The sequence below is a fragment of the Myotis myotis genome, unplaced genomic scaffold, assembly GCF_014108235.1.
Source record: "Myotis myotis isolate mMyoMyo1 unplaced genomic scaffold, mMyoMyo1.p scaffold_m19_p_1, whole genome shotgun sequence".
Lineage (NCBI taxonomy): Eukaryota > Metazoa > Chordata > Mammalia > Chiroptera > Vespertilionidae > Myotis > Myotis myotis.
Genome location: NW_023416313.1, coordinates 189,548,873 through 189,571,598, shown reverse-complemented (window position 1 = coordinate 189,571,598; position 22,726 = coordinate 189,548,873). Strand labels below are relative to the sequence as shown.

Sequence of the window (22,726 nt, the reverse complement as noted above, 5' to 3'; positions counted from 1 at the left end):
GGAACTGGCAGGGGCACAACACAGAAGAAAAAAAGCTTAGGAAAGTCAGAGAGGAGGTACTGTCCTGAAGCCCCCTTGGCTGGCACTGGGGTAGGGACCTGGGCGTTGGAGGATGCCTGAGGCCAGAGCCTGCAGCAGACAGCTATGTCCTGTTGCCCAAAGTGTGGGGCATTCTATATCAGCAAGCAAAGTTCCAGAGACTTAGAGCTTTTGCATTTGTCAGCAATTATTCACTAACTCTGAATCCCTTTTGTGATGAAGGAAGGAAGGAAGGAAGGAAGGAAGGAAGGAAGGAAGGAAGGAAGGAAGGAAGGAAGGAAGGAAGGAAGGAAGGAAGGAAGGAAGGAAAACACCCTACAAAATACACTCCAAAAATGGCAGAAGGAAATGGTAAGCCTACTAAATCCTACATATTATCTATTATTGTGACTTTAGTTCTAAATTTTTTTAAAAAAATACTTAGAAATTTGCATTCTTTTCTGTTTTTGTGTTGAATGATGAGTTGATTCTTGGTCTAGAAATTTTCTGGAGATGGAGTAGAAGGATATGGGATGGTTTGGGACTCCCCTAGGAAGCAGAATAAGATAAACTTGCCAGAGGGTTATAAACTTACCTCTTGGAAAAAGACAGAACATTTCACATCTGGTGTGGGGGTGATAGTGGTAAGAGCAGCATTTAGCACTCTCTAAACAAAATTCTAGCAAAGAAACTGCTGGATTGTATAGTAATAGTATGTTTAATTTTGTAAAAACTCTTCCAAAGTGGCTTTATTATTTTGCATTTCCACCAGCAATAAGGAAGAGTTCTTGATGCTCCACATCCTTGCTAGCATTTGGTGTCAGAGTTCTGGATTTGGGCCATTCTAATAGATGTGTAGTGGCATCTCATTGTATTAGTTTACAGTTCCCTGATGACATATGATGTGGAGCATCTTTTCATATGCTTATACCATCAGTATATCTTCTCTGATGACATGCCTGTTAAGGTTTTTGTCTATTTTTAAATCAGGTTTTTTTCTTATTAAGTTTTAAGAGTTCTTTGTATATTTTGGATAGCAGTCCTTTATCAGATTGGTCTTTTGCAAATATTTCCTCCCACGTTGTGGTGGCTTATCTTCCCATTCTCTTGGTATTGTCTTTCACAGAGCAGAGGCCTTTAACTTTAATAAAGTCCAGCTTATTTCTTTCATAAATCATGGTATTGTATCTAAAAAGGCATCACCATACCCAAAGTCATATAGGCTTTCTCTTATGCTATCTTCTATAGTTCTCTATTTTCTGTTTAGATCTGTGATCCATTTTGAGTTGATTTTTTGATTGGGTGTAAGAACTGTCTAGATTAATTTTTTTCATGGGAGGAGGTATACTATTCTTTAACTCTTCCTTCTGCTTGGAAGGTGCACATCATGGCTAGGACTTGAGTAGCCATTCTGGAACATGAGATGGCATACAAAGGATGGCAAAGTGTCCATCTAGACTAGAGAATGCCTCTTCCTAGACCATGGAGCTGCTATGCCAGCACTCAGTTGCCTTCCTTTGACTTCTTTTAGGTGAAAAAGAAAGAAAGACACTTCTATCTTATTTAAGCCTCTGTTTGATTTTTGTTTATTTGGTTTTTGTTGTTGTTGTTATCCTATTTACATGTAGCCAAAGCTAATTTTAATATATGCATCTGATTTTTATAGCTTATTATGGGCATTATCAATTTAGTTACACAAATCTTTTTAGATGGAGAAAGCTGAGACAGATTTTCTCAGAGACTTAGAACTTATACCTCAGTGTATCAACAAGTTTCTATCTAATAGGCCCTCTTTTGCCCCTAAATCAACAAAACATAACTGAATTTGATGGCTAAAGAAAAAAACGCATAAACATGAAGAAAAGTCTAATTCCGCAACCCTTGTGGTGGGGGTTCAGGATCTGAAGGAGGGGCCGACGCACAAATTAAAATGCTATACAAGAGATGAATTTAGGAGGCATCGGGGGCCAGGTGGAGCCTCTTTCTTGAAGAGACACACGACTTCTGGCCTGGTCTGTTATTTATTTACTTGAATACACATTTGCCCTTTAGCAATGCATACAGGCATATCAGAGTAAAGTTTGGTAAACAGTAAAAGGATTATCAGGTTAGAGAATTGCCTTGAGCCACCACTATCTCAACAGAGGAGGTGCTTAGCATCAGCCCTGCTAACGCCCAAGGTCCAACAGCTTTCCACGTTCCTTGGTGCACTATCACGACAGTATTAGCAGGCAGTGGCTTCCCGCAGCCTAAATAAAATGTTTCTGAAGAGGGAAATGATTTGTCAGTTTAAAATTCCCCTTCCTCCTATCAGCAGATCTCCAGAAGAGGAACCCGTTCTGATATCCTGATGCTTAATCATCAACATGGCAAACTTCAAACTGACCTCTTGGTCTTAGCAATAGCTGCTGCTAGCATTAATCCTAACATCTCAATACTTTTGCATCAATGCAACCCACCTGCCCTTTTATCTTGCACTAAGTGAATTGAAGCCCTCAGCTGGTGCACATCACACTTTCAGATGTGTGAAATGCTGACACAGCATAAATAACCACTCCTTTCTCTCCTGAAACCATGCCCATGATTCATCATATACATTAGGGCTGTCACGAACACACCAGCTCAGTATCCTATACAATAAAAGAGAAACATGGTAATTAGTGTACGACCACTACCCTTCCCATTGGCTAATCAGAGCGATATGCAAATTAACTGCCAGTCAAGATGGCGGCCGGCAGCCAGGCAGCTTGAAACTAACATGAGGCTTGCTTGCTTCAGTGACGGAGGAAACCAATGTTCCCTGCCTGCCTTGCCGGCCTCTGAGCCTGCAGTTTGAAACATTGTATCAAATATAGAAGCAAAACAAAACCCCAGAAACCTGCTTTCAGGGAGGCCGGGATCTCAGAGCTGGAGTTATACATTTTTCGATTATAGAACCCAAACAAACCAGATACCTGCTTTCAAAAGCAGAGGCCTCAGAGCTGGAGTCAGAGCTAAAGCTGGCCCAGAATAAAAAAGAAAAAAGAAAAAAAGGAGCAGTTGGGAGCTTCAGCCCTCAGCCCCTCACCCAGACTGGCCAGGCACCCCAGTGGGGACCCCCACCCTGAAGGGTGTGTGACCAGCTGCAAACAGGCATCATCCCCTCACCCAGGCTGGCCAGGCACCCCAGTGGGGACCCCCACCCTGATCCAGGACACACTTCAGGGCAAACCAGCCAGCCCCACCCATGCACCAGGCCTCTATCCTATATAATAAAAGGGTAATATGCCTCCCGGCACCGGGATCAGCATGACAGGGGGCAGAGCCCAAACCCCCTGATCGCCCTGTGGCTCTGTGTATGACAGGGGGCGGGGCCACAACCTCCCTATCTGCCCTGCTCTGTTCATGACAGGGGAAGGCGCCCCAACCTCCTGATCAGCCCTGCTCTGTGCCTGATACCGGGGAGCTCCCCAACCCCCTGATTGCCCTGTGGCTCTGTGTGTGACAGGGTACGGTGCCCCAACCCCCTGATCGGCCCTGCTCTGTGTGTGACAGGGTGTGGCGCCTCAACCCCCCACCCTCCCACGGGCCCTGCTCTATACAATAAAAGAGAAACATGGTAATTAGTGTACGACCACTACCCTTCCCATTGGCTAATCAGAGCGATATGCAAATTAACTGCCAGTCAAGATGGAGCCATAACCTCCCCATCAGCCCTGCCCTGAGTGTGACAGTGGCGGCGCCCCAACCCCCTGATCGGCCCTGCTCTGTGGGTGATAGAGGGCGGTGCCCCAACCCCCTCCCCTCACGGGCCCTCCTCTGTGTGTGATGGGGTAGAGCCATAACCTCCCCATCGGCCCTGCCCTGAGTGTGACAGTGGCGGCGCCCCAATCCCCTGATCGGCCCTGCTCTGTGGGTGACAGGGGGCGGTGCCCCAACTCCCCTATTGGCCCTACTCTGTGCACGACAGGGGGGAGCTCCCCAACACCCCTGATGGGCCCTGCTCTGTGGGTGACAGGGGGTGGTGCCGCAACCTCCCCATTGACCCTGCCTTGAGTGTGACAGGGGGCAGTGCCCCAACCCCCCAATCGGCCCTACCCTGAGCGTGACTGAGGGTGGCATCGCAACCTCCCGATCCGCCCTGCCATGTGCATGACAGGGGCGGCACCCCAACTCCCCAATCGGCCCTGCTCTGAGCCCGACCAGCGGCTGCACCTAGGGATTGGGCCTGCCCTCTGCCACCCGGGAGCAGGCCTAAGCCAGTAGGGCGTTATCTCCTGAGCGGTCCCAGACTGCGAGAGGGCACAGGCCAGGCTGAGGGACCCCCCCTTTCCCCTGAGTGCACAAACTTTTGTGCACCGGGCCTCTAGTCCTATACAATAAAAGGCTAATATGCAAATCAACTGAATGGCAGAATGACCAGTCACTATGACATGCACTGCCCATCAGGGGGCAGACGTTCAATGCAGGAGCTGCCCCTTGGTGGTCAGTGCACTCTCACAGGGGGAATGCCACTCAGCCAGAAGCCAGGCTCGTGGCTGGCGAGCTCAGTGGCGGTGGCAGGAGCCTCTCCTGCCTCTGTGGCAGCACTAAGGATGTCCGACTGATGGCTTAGGTGGGGAGCAGGCCTAAGCTGGCAGTCGAACATTCCTCGAGGGCTCCTGGACTGTGAGAGGGCTGAGAGACCCTCCCCAAGTGCACAAATTTTGTGCACCAGGCCTCTAGTTAGGAAAATAATCCAACACCATCTCCTAGACACAAGATGTCATTCCACAATGCATTTTTTTAAAAAGCCCTTATACTTTTTTCAAGCAGGTGGATGATTGAAGTGTAAGTTGGCTAGCCCCTAAGAATGGGCTTTTCAACAGAAATCCAACACAATTGGCAATGTTGTTGGCATTTCTTTAGAAAGACGATTTGTGAAGAGGATCCTATTCTCCAGGGGGAGAGTCCTGGGGGAGATCAGCAGGACCGGTGGGACTTAGTTGATTCCTCCACAAGGCAAGGGGCATCTCGTTGTGGTCATGAGGAGCTGGTGCTAGGGTTGAAACAAGAAGGGTGCACTGGATGATTCATGCCATTTTGGGGGAATAAAAGCAGACTGGAGCTTAGAGTTAAAAAATAATAGAGTTAAAAAATAAAGAGTTAAAAAATAATAACCAGCAGTTAGAATGTTTGATTTTTCATTTGTGTTTATCTTTTTTTTAGATCAGTCACGGTGAATATGCAGCACCTTTTTCATTGTTTCCCTTTCACACCCATGGAAAAAATGTATTCTTTGCATGCATGCTAAGTCCAGATGTAACTTCAGGGTACCTCTCAACACAGCACTAGGCAGCTACTACCAGTCCATTGGCTTTGGATGATTACCGGGTCCCTGCTTTGGATGCTTGAAATTCGGCGAATGTTATTTTAGCCAATGCAATTGATGTTGTGTCTGAGTCCAATGGAGTTTCTGGTCATCTAGTCTTAGAAGACGTCCAGAGTGCCTCATCCATGGTTTCCAGTTTCAGTTTTTATCAAGTGAAGTAAAAATGTAAAAGCAACTGTCAAGCAACCTCAGTTCAGAATGCTTTTTTATTTTTAGAATTTTCCCCCTGACTTTGTCCACACTGAGTACATCTGCAATATTTTTTTTAGGGCTCAGTTTCATCAAGTTTTACTAAGGCATTCAACTGGGTTTTCATAGAAACAACTCTTTGTGAGCTCACATTTCATTGACTTACATAATATTTAATTAAATTGCATAATTAAAATAGCCTGGTGTAAACAGGTTTGGGAACAATCCTAACCAAACCTCAGGAGGCATACAACTCACCAGTGGGAGATCAGATTTCACTATAGATAACACTGGAGCATGTTTTCTTTAAAAAAATAAATAAATAAAAGGAAACCCATTAGCTCTGAATGTCGTCATTACATTTTTTCTCTTTTGCAGGAGTAAGGGAGCAAATAATTTTTTAATGGAGTGAGGTGTTTTTAAACAAACACATTGGAGAATGATACCATGCTTCAGCTTTGGACACAAGTCTGCAGAACACCTTTGCAACTGGTTCTATGATTGCAGAACCTTTCATCTCACCTCTGTTGTTTACTACCATTTACTATGACCCCCACACAATGGTCCAAGTAAAGAAACGCAGTGTTTCTTCAAGATGACCTTCGTGGTTGAGTTCACTAGGTGTGCCTTCTTTCCAAACTCTGGTTTGTTTTCTTGACTATGGCCATCACCGTGTCGCCCACGGCAGTTCAGGGAAGTCTTTTGGGCCATTCCTCCATCCACTTTACAGAAACATACAGAATTTTGGCCCCTGTGTTGTCAGTATAGTGGGTCATGATTCTTCCAGGAAAATATAAAAATTTGCACATCCTTGCCTCCATATCTTGAACATGGGAAAAGGCTACATTTTTTTTAAATGTGGTAATACATATTTATATGATATGTAATCAAATTTACCCTTTTAACTCCTTTGAGTCTAAGTATCATGTTGCACAACCAACACCACTGTCTACCTTCAGAACTTTTTCATCACCCCTAACAGAAAGTCTGCATTCATTAAATGCTAACTTCCCATTCTCCCCTCCCCAAACTCCTGGCAACCACTATTCCACCCTCTGTCTCCATGCATTTGACTACTCTAGGCACCTCATAAATGGAATCATACAAGATGTGTCCTTTTGTATCTGGCTTCTTTCACTTAGCATAATGTCTGTGAGATTTACCCATGTTGTCTTACTGCTTTTTAAATGGCTTTCCCACTCAGACCACACCATCATAGCCTAGAGTCTTCCATACACCCCCCTGAAGACCATTTTGAGGTTGCCTTTCTTCCTTCAACCTCCTGAAAAGTGGTAATCACCTACCCCCCCCCCCAAAGTGTGAGTGCCAGCTGTGGGCCTTTTACGGCGACCACCCTACAGTCCCCCAGATGTGGTTGCTGGGCTGCATTCGTCCTTTCCAAGGTTCTAGGATTTTCAATTGCCCATTAAATCTTCTGCAACAATCAATTTAAATGCACAAGTTTGGCTATTCAAATTACTTTTTCTAAAAGTACTTTAAAATGCATTAAGTTATTAATTGCCTGCTGGCACTTTAATCAAATGGGAAAATTGACATAGCCAGAGGCGTGTATTTTTGTGGAAAGAAAATTTATTTAAGAAGAAACAGCAGCTCTTACTGCTTAATTTAAACTGAGAAAACTGTGGAAAATCAACTGCTATGGAAAATTAATAAAACATTTCCAGCCGCAAACAGTGACTAATTGTACAAGGTGAAGACTGCCCGGAATTAATAACTCGCAGTCTTCTGTGTGGGGAACCCCCCACCACTTTAATTTACCGGGAGATTAAATGACTTCTAAGTTTGCCACATTAAAACAGAACATGAATAAAACGTTAGTGAACGCACATCTATTATTTACTGTCTGTGATATGGATATAATTATTTCCAAACAACTACAAAGTGACGTGACCAGTCATATTTAAATGACTCTTTTAGCAAGAGAATCTACTGAAACATTTTTTCCCCCCTGAGGGAAAAAAATATCCTTCTTACTTGTAAAGTAGTAAAACGATGCCTGGTGGGCGTCCACAGATGCTACGTCCCTGCCCTGATAGACTGAAGCATGCTCAGTGTTGGAGCCTCGCCTTCCCGCTCTCTGCATCAGAGAGTGCTTTGGGGGAGCATGTGCAGCAGAAAATCTTAGCCACTCATTTTTGAGCTCTGATCTTAAATGGACGCTGATCCCGCAGCCCGGGAAACCGATGCCAATGCTTATAGGCTCCTCTGGTGCCTGGTGTGACGGTGTGACTGTGAGCACAGGGGCCCAATGGAAAAGATTCCTCTGTGGGAGGCAGAAGGGAAGGCCAGAAGGATGTCCAGAGGAAATGGGATTCATTCACAAGGGACAGACACTAGCACAGCCCCGTCGACATCATGGCCATATTCTCAAGCTTGCTTAAGACATTGCATTCCCTTGTAGGCCTTAATTTTCGCAGTGATAAAATGAGGATTAAATAACACAAACAAGTTTTGTCCTTTTTCTATCTCTGTTGTCAGGATTGGATTATTTTCTTGCCCCAAAGAGCCACCAAGAGAGTCTGTCCATTTTCCTGATGCGCTGACACTTCGAGATTTTGTGAAACAAGATACTGCAAGGGGATGCCATGCAATGACCAGGAGAGATTCGGGCAAGCCAGAGATGGAGGAAAGGGATTCAGAAAACCAAGAGTTCTATTTTTATGGAGTGGTGGGTTTTTTTTATGTTTGTTTACTTGTTTTAATTTTAGAGATTAAAAAATAACTCAAGAAACCAAGAGGAACGCGGCTATTTGATGTGTGTGTGTTGAGGGGATATATCAAAAATGGAGATTTGCTCAGTGGAGAGGCCCTGCCTCTTGGCCCTTATCCTTTAATGCTCTCACAGAGGGTACATTCAGCCTCTTGCTACTTGATATTGCCTGCAGGAAGGTCCGAGTATTGGCCTGGAGAGAATAAAGGCATGTTGTTTAGAAATGCGGAGGCTTAACCTGAAGCATAACTGGTTAGGGGTTTACCACAGAAGTTATCTGGACATATCATTTGATTTCCAGGTTTTAAATGTAATTCTAAACAAGATCGGGCTGCACAGTCCTCCGTGTGTGACACAGAGAGACTTTATCTGCCGCCAAATGCCATTCAGGCTTACTGCTGTAGTAGTGGTGAATTGTATAAACTGGGGCATTCTTTGAGGCCTGAAAGCATTATGGCCTCTCGGAGGAGGAGAAATGAGGCCTGCTTCCTCCTCTTTGCTGCTCAGGCAAGACACTTTTTAGGTCTATTTGAGTTTATTTTGACCATTTTTTGGGAACATTTAAGACTTACTTTAGCAGACCACGACTTGTGTGCGGGCCGGTGGGCAGCTGCAGATACCATTGGATCTGAGGAGTCATGGGGAAGGTTCCTTGACCTGGGAAGTCTGCCCTCCCTGCTGGCAGACAGGAGGCAAAGACTCCCAAGAGAGGCAATGAAATGATTTGTGCTTCTGCTAGTGACAGCTCTCAAGCAGGAATTGAAAGCATGAATCACTAGATCCTGAAGGGGAAGTGTGACTAGGGAAGGTGCCAGACAGGGAGAAGGGAAACATGGGACATAAAACCAAACTGCCTGGACCCAAACGGCTTCTGCCCTTTAGAAGTGGCACATGTCTTGTTCATGTAGTTCTGATGCATGGAAGGCACTTAATAAATATCGATGTAACATTAAAGGAACATAATGGTTGAGAATATTTCATTCCATCCAATGTAGGGATGCCCTCTCTTTGCAGAATATGTGCAGTTGCTATGGCAGAATCATATCGTACCTAGGGATTGGGCTCTTAAAGTCTATAGATTCCAACGTACTTGTTTCTGAATAAGACCAGCTAGTCCCTTCATTAGTATTGGAACAGAAATTGATATATCTTTGGTTGCGCACCAGATGAAGTTGTTGGTTTGGTTTAGGAGCCAGGATGTACAAAAACACACATTTTAAACACCAGCCTCTCATACTTGGGGTGGGAATGTGCACACACTCTGAGAGGCTGATGGCAGTCAGCAACGTGGACTCCTGGCTCCAGTCTCCTGGCCACACACGCTCCAGGGCTCATGCCTGCTCCCTCCTCGTGTCAGTCCTATTAACCTTACCCATACCTCTATGAAGCATCCCCTAACTAAGCTCTTTTCGACTGCACCTCTGTGAGTGTGATATTTGTTTTCCATCAGAACTCTGGCTGGTAGAGAGGTGGAGTAGTATGGCGAGAAAAAACCAATTTGGTGTCAGCCATGAATTTGAGCATCAACCCCATCCATCAACAGTGGTGTGACTGCACATATTTTTATCTCACTGATCCTCAGTTTCCCCATTTATAAAATGGGGATGATAACACTGTTCTCACAGGGTTACTGAGAAGAATAGGATAATAGATAGTACCTGGCAAATAGCCGGGGCTCAACAATGGTATTACAGAAGTCGAGGGAGTATTCGCTTTCATTTTACAAGATAGTCTTGGAAATATAAAGCTTAAGCCCAAAGGAACGACTTTCTTATGAGGAAGTTTCAGATCCCACAGCAAAATCAAAGAAAAGATTGAGGCCCTGACAGGTCCCCTGGGTGGGGAGGGAGGAGCAGAACTCTAAAATAGTCCCCAAGTTTCCCAGCCCATGGTGTATGCGCCCCTTCTCCCAGTCATTCAATCAAGCACTAATATAGTTATTATTTTGAAGGGGTTTTGCAAATCTAATTGAAGTTCCACATCAATTGACCTTAAGAAAGGGAGATTATCCAAGTGGCCTGATTTAACCAGATGAGCCCCTCACAAGCAGATAGTTTTCTTCAGTCACAGGAGAGGAAGACAGAGATGCACTCCAGATGGTGTGGAGGAAAGAAAACATCCAGATTATGCTGCCTGTGGGGGCCACATGGTGAAGACCTGCCGCAGCCTCTAGAACAGCGGTTCTCAACCTGTGGGTCGCGACCCCTTTGGCGGTCGAATGACCCTTTCACAGGGGTCGCCTAAGACCATCCTGTGTATCAGATATTTACATGATGATTCATAACAGTAGCAACATTACAGTTATGAAGTAGCAACGAAAATAATTTTATGGTTGGGTCACAACATGAGGAACTGTATTTAAAGGGCCAGAAGGTTGCGAATCACTGCCTAGAAGCTGAGAGTGGTCCCCAGCCACCAGCTAGCAGGGAAGCAGAAAAACAAAGACCTCCCTCCCACAACCACAAGGAAATGGTTTATGTCCACAGAAGGACCTTGGGCCCCTGATGAGAACTGTGGCTTCAGCTGACACTTTGATTTCAGCCTGATGCACCCAGATGAATAGAAACTAGAAGATAATAAATTTGTGTAGCTTGAAACCATTAAGTTTGTGGTCATTTGCTTCACAGCAATAGAAAACTAATTCATTCCCAACCACGATGCCAGCAAGCTCCTCTCCTGACTCTAAAGAAGATGCATTCTGGTTCCAACTCGGTCACTGAACTGCTCCATCCTCCGGCTTCCCCATCAGCAAATGACACACACTCTCCCTAGGCTTCCAGCTCACTCATCCTGAATAGTTGTCCCCCAGGAACAAGATTTCAAACAATGTCAAATAATGACAACCACACATCAAACTTCTACCCGTGCTGGGGGAAAAATCGTTTGCACAGCTATTGGCCAAAGGGATAAACACGCGAGGAGAAACAACGGAGAAGAATATCTGACTTGAAATGACATTTTTAGTGAGCTCACTTAATTTCAAAAGTGGTAATGGAAGGCTTTGGAAAATTTCTCAGTTCAAGAAAGAAAAAGGAAGGCTTACCAAAAGGTGAATGTATTGGCACATATGGTCTTGTCTGCGCTACCTGTTTCTTTAAGCTACTATGCTCTTTCTCAGGGGACCATTGTGCAAACACCTAAAATATTAAAGAAAATAAAGTGAAATAAAGCATATAGGGGACTTTGTTTATGTGGTGTGCCTGAAAAAAAAATGATTTTAAATAACTATTGTGGTAAAGTAGAGTAGATATTAGCCTTAAGAATCAAGGCTACTGTTCAAGGAACCTTTTGAAGTCTGTATTTATATGGAATTATAGGCTACAACAGAAGAATCTTATTTATGATTGCATATATAAATTTATTAATCTATATAATTTATCTATGTAATTATATATTACCTTATAATATACAAGCTTAATGACATATGTTTGATTTTTTTTCCTAGTAAGGCACATTATTGAAATTGTATGCTTCAGTAGATTTTCATGATAGATTTTTAAAACATTTCCTATGAGCACTGAAGGGAATCGAAGTCCTTGTTGTTTCTCTGTTCTATGGAATCATGTGCAGAATTGAGCTTTGCAAAACAGTGCTAATGGCTTTGTTCCATCATGGGGCTAATTATTACCATAGGTCATTATAAGATAAGAAGCCACAAATACATTAGTAATGGCAAAGATCTAAGCAGCTAATGCAGTGTACATGCTTGGATGGTGAAATATTCTTGCAAAGATATCTTTACATTTCAGTAATTAAGTGTGTCATATTAATTGCATGGCCCTTTCACAAAACCTTGCAAAAAAAAAAAAAAAAAACCACAACACAACACCAAGAACTTTCTCTTGATATCAGATTATAACTGATTGCATAATTACATTACCTGGATAATTAAATACACATTTAGAAGCCTCAGAACTGTACAATATTGTGGTTTCATTTTCTAATAGAATGACCCTGCCTTTGGTGTAGAATTCTTGCTAAGCAATGGAGATCTAATTACTTAGCGACATGATATTAACTCCTCAGGGGCCTTTCCTCAGAGAAAAGGCTCAGATTAAAAATGATTCAGGGAGCTTCTTTCTCATTTCATTACTGGCAGCCCAATCAGAGGAATTAGAGATGCGAGAGATCTATTAGGCTGTCTTCTCTCCCATCCAGGGGCCAGGAGAAGAGTGCTCACCAGATTTGACCTAAATAGAGTTAAGTCCAATTTAGATGATGAAGAACCAGTTCTGGATGCAAGACATTGTTGGGGCAAGTCCCTCTGCCAGTCCCTGAAAGACACATCATTACTGTCACCTCACAGATCCTAGAATGATCCAAGGACACACTTGTTTGGCCACGGTACAGAGTGGTAATATGGGTGTGTTCCTGCCAGAATGTCAAGTCCCTCATGTTGGAAATGATTTTAGGCATAACTAAAACAGGAATGTCCTCAAGTGAGGGGTACCTTCCAATAACTCTGAAAATAAATCTGTGTAGCATTTGAAGCCCATCATCATTTGGTTTGGTAAACAGACTTTGAAGCCACCTTTGCAAGTCAGAGCCCAGATGCTTTCATAGTTGTCCAAACTTCTACCAGCTTCAACTCTGAAAAATTTGCAATCAGGTGTTTGAAGAATTATCATCCAGACTGCTGACAAGATTCCTGTCTCTGTCCTGCCTGGGACTTCTGTCTCATTAACTAATCTCAGTCCACGGCATGGTTTGAGATAACGCAAGTCTTTTAACTCTGGGAAGACAGAATGACATGTGTAAGTGTTAAGAGACTCAAATGTGTAGTTTTGGTATCTTTGAGTGAAAAGGAATCTGAATATTTGATGCATATTACTATTTGTGATAGTTAAGAGAAACTATCCTATTAGAGTAATGGGTCAGTTTTGCAATTCCAGTGTTAAAATGTGTGATTCAGGAATTGATTTAAACTTGTGATTTTAAGTTGAAATCTAACTAAGGTTATAAATAGTGTTAGACTGTCTAAGGGAGCTTAAGAATCGCCATGTACCTTGACACTGAACTCAGCCGTGTGACTTGCTTTGGTCAATGCAATGTCAGTGGGCAGGACCCGATCAGAGACTTGAAATGGGGCTGTGCATTGGTTTGCTCTTCCTTGAACTTTTGCCACCACCATGGGGCCGTGCCGGGACCAGCCTGACAAGGGCTGACTCACACCAGTCATACCAGCAGCCAGTCTAACTCTAGACATGGGATGGGGCCAAATCAAAGTCAGCAGGACCACTTAGCTGACCCTTGGATGGTCGCAGATGCATGACCTACAAACACAGACTGCCACAGACTTCAAACGTGGGCAACCTATGCTCTAACTGGTCATTTCCACTAATAGAGGCAATAAATGATGTTTGAGTGCAACAATTGATGAATACATTGGGTATATATACACTATATACACGAAATTCATGCACGGGGGAGAGGGGGGGTTCCCTCAGGCCACCTGCACCCTCTCCAATCAGGGACTCCTTGGGGGATGTCCGACTGCAGGTTTCAGGCCTGATCCCTGTGGGATTGGGCCTAAACTGACAGTCGGACATCCCTCTCACAATCTGGGACCACTGGCTCCTAACCACTCACCTGCCTGCATGCCTGATTGTCCCTAACCATTCTGCCTGCCTGCTTTATTGCTCCTAACCCCTCTGCCTGCCTGCCTGTGCCGGGGTCCAACCCCAGCGGGTCCAGGGGTCCCCAAAGGCATAGACAGAGTCGGCGAAGAAGGAATGACACGGAGACAGTGTTCAGTTGATCAGCAGCCTAGCCAGGATCTCTAGCCAGGATCTCCAGCCAAGTTCTGGTCTGGATCTCCAGTGAAGTTCTGGTTAGGATCTCCAGCCAGGTTCTGTGTCCATGTTGTCTTGCTAGGTTCTCCAGCCAGGTTCTCCAGGTTCTCCAGCCAGGTTCTGTAGCCAAGTTCCCTCGCTAGGTTCTCCAGCCAGGTTCTGTCCAGGTTCTCCAGCCAGGTTCAGTTACCAGGTTCTAGTCAGGTTCTCTTGCAAATTTCTGCAGTCAGGTTCAGTCCAGGATCTTTTGCCATGTTCTCCCCAGCGAAGCTCTTCTGTCTCTAGAGAACGTTCTGTGTAGGTTCTGTGCCTCAGTTCTGTCTCTCTTCCTTCTGTCTTCTTACATCTGTATTTATACCAGTTGATTCCAATCCTATCAATCTCTATTTCAAAGGTTAGGGCGTTTCTTATCTCCATTCCAGGGAGTAAAGATTATGTAGCTTAAGCATGATTGTTCGTAGTTAAAGTGATTAATTACCCACCTGGCACTTAGTTAAGAGGTTTTATTCCCTCCCTAACTTCAGGGGAAAATCCCTACCTGGGGAAACAACCTTTCTCAGACACCTTGGTTAAAACACATAGTGCCAAGAAGGTGAGCAAACATATTAAGAACAGTATGCCATATATGCCAGGTCCCTTGAAACAGCAAGCATGGACCGGCTCCCGGCATGCCTGATTGCCCCTAACTGCCTATACTTGCCTGCCTGATTTCCCCTAACTGCTCCCATGCTGGCCTGAATGCCCCTAACTGCTCTTCCCTGCTGGCCTGATTGAGCCCAACTGCCCTGCCATGCCAGCCTGATTGCCCCCAGCTTCGCCCCCCCCCTGCTGGCCTGGTTGCCCCCCAACTGCCCTCCCCTGCCAGCCTGGCCCCTCCCCAACTTCCCTCCCCTGCCAGCCTGGTCACCCTCAACTGCCCTCCCCTGCAGGCCCAGTCGCCCACAACTGCCCTCCCCTGCAAGCCTGGTTGCCCCTAACTGCCCTCCCCTGCTGACCATCTTGTGGCTGTGGACGCTGCCATCTTTGAGGGCATGGCAGTCAATTAGCATATTCCCTCCTTATTGGCTGTGGGCACCGCCATTTTTGCAACAGCATGAGGGTCAATTAGCCTTTTCCCTCTTTATTAGCTAGGATTGAACCACTTTCTTACATCTTACACCAAACAGCTGTTGCCCTTAAAACTCCTCCTCGGCCCCCACCTTAGGTTCTGCCTTCACCGTTCACCTAGATTAGGTTCTGATTTGTTGGTTTCTATGGCAGTCAGCGTCAAAAGTGCTGCCTCCTAGGCAGCCATTGGCTCTTCTGGGAAATCCAGAATGGCCCTGCTGACAGTTGTCTCTCTCTCTGGGACTATGTCTGGGCCTGATCCACAGCCTCCACAGCATCTGTTGATCAGGCTCTGTCTCTCTCTTTCTCAGGCCTTGCCAGCAGCCATGGTGGCTGTTGATCAGGACCTGCCTCTCTCTCCGGGCCTCTCTCTGCGTCTGATCTGTAGCCATGCCCACTTCGCCCTGCCCACCGCCCTGCCTGCCTGCCTGCTGCCAGCCTTGTGGGCCACGGGGGAGGGACCAAGAGGTGCTCCATGTACTTCCTGGTGACCAGTCGTCTGTCTGGCTGTTTAGTCGTGATGGCCCTAGGCTATTATTAGTATAGTTATATATGAGAATATATATGTACATATATCTTACCAAGAATACAAAATGCTTTGAACTCCCAGTAGATAAGCTATGTTTACATATGTGCTATAACATTGCACCAGGGTATTAAAAATAAAGCCAGTTCTGAGCCAGGACTGTAAGTCTATGCACTGAGGTGTGGTAATCCCTCTCCTGGAGTATACCAGTAGGTCTCTTTAACTCATTAAGATACCCTGCTTCTCGTTTGCATTTCTTTTCTTGGCATTTTCATGCCAAATGCAAGCAGGAGATTGGAGAGTTCAGTCTGTCTACTCTGCTGGAGGGATCTAAACAGTACTCCCTGTGTCACCTGCTCACTGCCACTGTTACACGGCTGAGCAATGGGAACCAGGAGGTGCCCTAACATGGGTGTCATTTGATCAGGGCTTGTGCCTGGTCTTTAAAAACAAACAAAATAAAATCATTCTCACTCTGATCCTCTTAACCTGAAGTTCTTACCCTGAGGAGGGCTCCAGGAGCCAGGGGGAAAAAGAGGAGGAGAGCAAATTGAAAGTCACAGAGGGGTGTTCCTCAAGGCAGTTTGCAAATCCACTTTCTTTGTCATAACAAGAACAAATCCCACCTTTGAAGTTTTTCCTTCTTGTTACAAGGGGAATGTCTTTTGTTTAATCCATTTAGCCCTTAATACCTGACCTGATCAATCCTGTTGGTTAGATTACACAGCATTCATGCTGATTTTAAACTGGCCTGGTCAGGGGAGGGTGCCAGGTTCTGCCTCATTGGTTGGAGAATCTCAAGAATAGTCAACATCTATGCCCAGACCATATTTATTTTGAGAAAAAAACAAAACAAAAACCATCTCTTTATACTGAAGTGCTTAATCTTAATGAGCGTTGTTAAATAGATTTTGGTGTGTTCTATAAATGGTGTGTTTTCAGTGGTCCTTTAAAAACTTTCTTATTCACAATGGCATAAGGAACATAGTGTCTTCAAACAAAATTCAAAACCACTTTTTTCCCCTCCAGACCCCACATCAACTGTGGGTGCAGTTTTGAGTAGCAGTGGACACAACTTCTCAACCCCTAACCTCTCAGTGTCATATCTCTTTCCCAGGGATCTGATTATTGAATTAAAAAGAGAAAAGAAGGAAGAGAGCTTGTCTGTCAAATGCAGCCTTATTTCTTCCATTTTTAAGAGCTTTTAGCTCCATTCCTTGCAAGAACTCTCAAAGCCAGTGACCAGCGAAGGTGAGGAGCCCTCAGAGTAAGCCTCAAAAGGGCCACTTGCTAATTCAGAATTTTTCTAAGCAAGTGGCCATTAACAATACCTGTTGTTTCACAAATCACTTCAGGTTGCCTGGGAGTTGAGAAACCTTCCCAGAAAACCAAATGGCTGAGTAGGGAGGAGGACCTGGGCCAAGCTGCAGTTATCAGGGGGCCTTCTGCTTACCCTCTTGTCCTGAAGGAGCACAAGAATTCCCAACGACTCCCAACCAGCTTGGCTTGTTTTTGAGAAAAAGTCAATTGTAATAGAAAAATAAAAAAAGAAATTTTAAAGAAGAAATAGTCAACCACATGACTAGAAAATGGTCCAGTCAATGGGGGCAAGGGATACATATTTGATACTTAGATAAAGAAACGGGCCATTGGCCAAAGAGCAAGATGGGTTGGCTCTGGTTTCTTCTTTGTGTCTGTGCTGTGCTTGCTTTGATAGTTGGCCCCAAGCTTCCCAAGGGCAGAAACCACATGTATTCATCTCTCCAGTCACAGCCACTTCACAGGGCTTGGATCTTTGTCAAGATTTAAGAAATTCATGGGTACCTGAAAAAAATGATTTTGAGAGGATATTTCAACTTCTAGAAGAAAGTGACAATTTCATTTGTTTTGTCACCAATAATCACATGAAGTAACAAATGTGGAACATGACACTTTTTCTCTTTAACCATTGGGGAGAGAGAGAGAGAGAGAGAGAGAGAGAGAGAGAGAGAGAGAGAGAGAGAGAGAGAGGAGAGACTAAGTTAATGGTATGTGAGAACTGAAATTAGTTAATGGATATCATATTAATCCATTGATTCCCATGATGTTTTTTCACTCTTTCCCATTGGCAGTGGAATGCACTGGTGCTTGTATAAAATAAATACATGAAATGATCCTCAGAGAGAAAGCAGAGCGTCTTGGCTCACTTGCTTAAGTCACATGGATTAGATTTCAAAGTTACTGATTTTTAAATTTATCTTAATGTAAAATGAATGTGGGTGCGGAAGTTGACAAGATGATTCTAAAATTCATGTGGAAATGCAAAGAACCCAGAATAGCCAAAACAATTTTTAAAAAAGAAGAACAAAGTTAGAAAACACTTCCTGATTGCAACACATCACAAAGCTGCACTACCAAGACCATGCCGTGCTGGCAGTAAGTGAGATGTGGGCTGTGATGGTCAATTTCATGTATCAGCTTGGCCAGGCTACTGTCCCCTGTTATTCAGTCAAAAATAATCCAGGTGTTGCTGTCTAGGTATTTTGTAAATGTGTCTAAAGTCTATAATCAGTTTACTTTAAGAAGGGAAGATTATCCTAGATAATCTGGTGGACCCGATTCAATCAGTGGGAAGGTCTTAGGAGAAGAATATAGGCTTCCCTGAAGAAATGCTGCCTGTGTGTAGCAGCTTCAACTTGTGCCTGATAGTTTCGGCCTGCCTTCCTGTCAATCTGCCCTGTGAATTTCAGACTTGCCACAATCGCATAAGCCAACTCTGCAATAAATCTGTGTGTGTGTGTGTGTGTGTGTGTGTGTGTGTGTGTGTGTGTTCTACTAGTTCTGTTTCCCTGACTGATACATAGATCAACAAAATAGAATTGAAAGTCTAGGAATCACCCTTACATTCTTATATTTATGATTCCATTTATATGAAATATCTGAGATGGGCAAATCCATAGAAACAGAAAAGAGATGAGCGGTTACCAGGGGCTTGGGAGAGGGGAGTATGGGGAGTGATAGCTAATGGGTACATGGGTTTTTTTGGGGGGTGATGAAAATATCCTGCAGTTAGTGATGGTGGTTGCAACTCAGAATATAATAAATCTACTGAATTGTATGCTTTAAACTTTAAACGGTGAATTTTTATGGTATGTGAGTTATATACAGTATATCTCAATGAAAGAATGAATAAGGGGTAATTATAAATTATTTTACATACATTTAGAACATATATAACTTTATTATATATTACCTTTTGTGACAGCATGGATGACCTGGAGAATATTATGCTAAGTGAAATGAGCTAGTCAGAGAAAGACAAATACCATATGATCTCATTAATATATGGAATTTAATGAATAAAATAAACTGATAAAGCAGAAATAGAAGCATGTACACATGAAATAGACTGACTGCTGTCAGAGGGGAGGAGAGAGCGGGGGCCTGGATGAAAGTAGGTGAAAAGTTAGCCAAAGAACATATATGCATAGCCCATGGCACAGGCAATAGTGTGGTGTTGGCCAGAGGGAAGGGCGGGTGGCAGGAGCTGGGTGGAAGTGAACAAAGGAGGGGAAATGGGGACATTTATAATAGTGTAAATAATACAAATAAAGTTAAAAGATTTACATGTAAAAAAAATACAGTGGTTGCTATGGGCATTTCCTACGACCTTTCCTTTAACCTAGGGATATAATTATCACCAGGTTTTGTTTCTTTTTTATATAGAGCTGTCTAAATATGTGCATGATATAGAACTAAGACATTTCCAAACTTCATTGTGTGATATAGAACTTTCTGACTCTAGGGAAGTGAAAACATCTTCAAAAAGAAAACTTGGACCTGATAAAAGTATACCATTGAAGATATAAGACATTCACTAATACTTTCTTGAGCATCTACCATGTGCTGTGCACCTTACATCTGTAGCATCATTTAATACTCAAAACAACCCTCTGAACTGTTATTTTCTCATTCTACCAATGATCAACCTGATGATCAATGAGGTTCATTAACAGGTTGACTCATGTTACTCTTTAGTAGAGTGTGACCATGGCTTCGCCAAGGTTCAAACCTCCAAAGCTCAGGCTGTTTTTGCCTTCTCAGAGAAGGCCCATGGATGAGAGCACTCTCCCTCCACCACATACATTTGGAGAGCTGGGATTGGTGAAGGGATGGAAGATGTCTGCTCGTTCTAGAAGATGGCCGACAAAAGTAGAAAAGCCAAACTGGATTGTCTTCTCTTTGAGATAGGGCGCTTCTTCCTTGAAAAGTGTGCTCTTTTACCATCCCACACAGCAAAGTTTTCTGTGGGTGCTTTATCCAGCAACATCATTTCTTAAGGAATTATAACATATAACAAAACTTTGTTTGGAGTTCTCATTGATTCAGCTGACTATTGGGCACTAGACACCAGGCTCACGGCTGGCAAGCGCAGCTACAGTGGTGTAAGCCTCTCCCACCTCCACTGCAGCTCTACAGAGTAGCGGCAGGCACAGTGGGGCCAGGATGAGCGGGAGTGGCACAGCACCTGGCCCAGGCTCGGGCTCCTTCCCGGCCATCTGCCGCTTCACACACTACTACATCCCTGAGGGGATGTCAGACTGTGGGAATTGGGCTGAAACCGGCAGTCCAACATCCCCCGAGGGGTCCCAGATTGTGAGAGGGCACAGGCCAGGCTGAGGGATCCCACTGGTGCACGAATCTGTGCACCAGGCCTCTAGTTTCTAGATAAATACGGAACACTTCCAAATAAAACAGAGAAGCAAAGTTTCTCCCACCCTTTAAAAAAATCTCCCCATTACCAACTTTTCTTAATTTGGTGCATCTGATTGACCACTATTGAGAAAGGCTGAGCTCCATGGGTGTTCTTCCTAATGTTCATTCCTTTCCAACTCCATTTGCTCTGGGAAATTACAAGAAGGACATGGCCATTCTGCCTTGACAAATTCATGACAATGCAGCACCCATGGCAGCCACCATATAGTATAAGGTCCCTTCAGTCATTCCAGATAGCTAATAAATTGTGGTGAAGATGGTCCACAATCCTGAGGCCATGCACATATCAGGTTGTAATTACGAGAAAGATTTCAGCTTCTGCTCCTGGCAGAGGACCTTGTTTATCTTTGTCCCTGGCACCATTGCGTCATCACTGAGCCAAAAGCTTATTAGCCACGAAGTTGGCAGAGGCTCAGAGACCAGAGCAGCTGACTGTGACATGAAGAGCTGATATTCTTGCAGCCTGAAGTGTCTCCACTGCAGCTTCCCATTGGCCATGTTTGCGAGGACCCACCTCTAACAAGGGGCAACTGACTAGGTGTCGTCATCTGTGTCACATCCATCTCCAGCCCAAAAGACAGAAATAACTTGATACTAGACTTAGATATTTCCATCAGGTTTTTCTTTCAAGCTCAACATAAAAAAAAACCCACAAGAAAAGCAGCCCAAGATGACTTTTTCCCTGAGTTGAAGCCACCTAGTTTTTATTTATCATTGAATGTTCTGAGAAATGGCAGTCTTATGAAAACACATATATTTTTCTTGTGAATAAGAGACTTGGTTATGTATAATCTTTAGGAAACCAAGAGCTTGTCAAGGGCAGAAGCAAGGCTTTATTTCAGTACCTGCCCATAATTCAGTATTCCCTCCCCACAATGTCAGTTTGTACTGATTTTGTCCTTACTCTTCTCTGTCTCGCCTCCCTCATCCCCACCTCTTGCATCATTTCTTCTCTTGGAGGTTTCGTGTCCCTACATATAAAGATTTTTTTTAGTGTATCCAGTTCTGCATCTCCACCTATTACTAGCACAACAAAGGCAGGCTAGCCAAGTAGTGCAAACAGAATCGAGGGAGGGGAAAGTTTGAATATTTTTATCCATGTAACCCTTGTAAATCATAATAACTGATAAATGTATACCTCTACTTAAAAACCCCCATGTGTCCCCCAACTTCTGAATCTCTCTTTGCCTACCAAATAAGTTCCATCCCATTCTTCCGACATTTAAGGTGCCCCTTGACCAAGACCAACCTTCCTTAAAAACAGGGTTTCCCAATGCTGGCAGTTACTGACATTTGGGGCTGGATAGATGTGGCAAGCTGTCCTGTGCATTGTAGAATATTTAGCAGTATCTCTGGCTTCTACCCAGTAGATGCCAGTAACATCCCCTAGTAACTAGTTAGTTAGGGCCTAGTTAGTTATGAAAAACAAAAATGTCTCCAGATATTGCCAAATGTCCCCTGAGTAGCAAAATCTCCCTGGGTTCAGAAACACTGCTTTTAAAGCCTTCTCATGGACTACTTCCTGTACTTTGCCTATAATCTCTCTATATCCTACACACTGAATTATCACTCCTTCATACCTTTGCTTACTCTGTCCCTTTGGTTTGGGATGGTCTCTTTATCACTCAACTCCATCAACCTAAAAATCCTATTAATCTTTTAAGGTCAAAGTTATGCTCCATGAAATATTACTTGATTTCCTTTTATGGAGAGCTTAATGTATTCTTCCTTTGAATTCTCCATAAAATTTTGTTGATACCTCTCATGACTCCATTTCTACTTGACTTCTTGAATGTAGTAACTATTTTGCAAGTGCTCAACAAATGTTTGCTGAATAAAAATATAATGCATCTTTTGTGGTGGGAAAATTAGAGCATGAAGGTAGAAGATAATGTTCTCTCCCCTTAGTGAAGGAGATCACAGGGGACTTGTTCTCATGTTTTTCGCATCCTTCTTGCTGAGTTACCAACAATCCTATCTAATAAAAGAGAAACATAGTAATTAGCGTACATCCGCTACCCTTCCCATTGGCTAATCAGCGAGATATGCAAATTAACTGCCAGCCCAGATGGCGGCCGGCAGTCAGGCAGCTTGAAACTAACATGAGGATTGCTTGCTTCAGTGACGGAGGAAACCAACATTCCTTGCCTGCCTTGCCGACCTCTGAACTTGCAGTTTGAAACATTGTTACAAATATAGAAGCAAAACAAAATCCCAGAAACCTGCTTTCAGCCCGTCGGGATCTCAGAGCTAGAGTT

General features: G+C 44.0%; 1 pseudogene; it reads right to left on the bottom strand.

Annotated features, from left to right (window-relative positions):
* Window positions 1-20,966, bottom strand: part of LOC118678647 — a 29,155-nt pseudogene extending 8,189 nt beyond the window's left edge.
* Window positions 20,967-22,726: the final 1,760 nt, after the last annotated feature.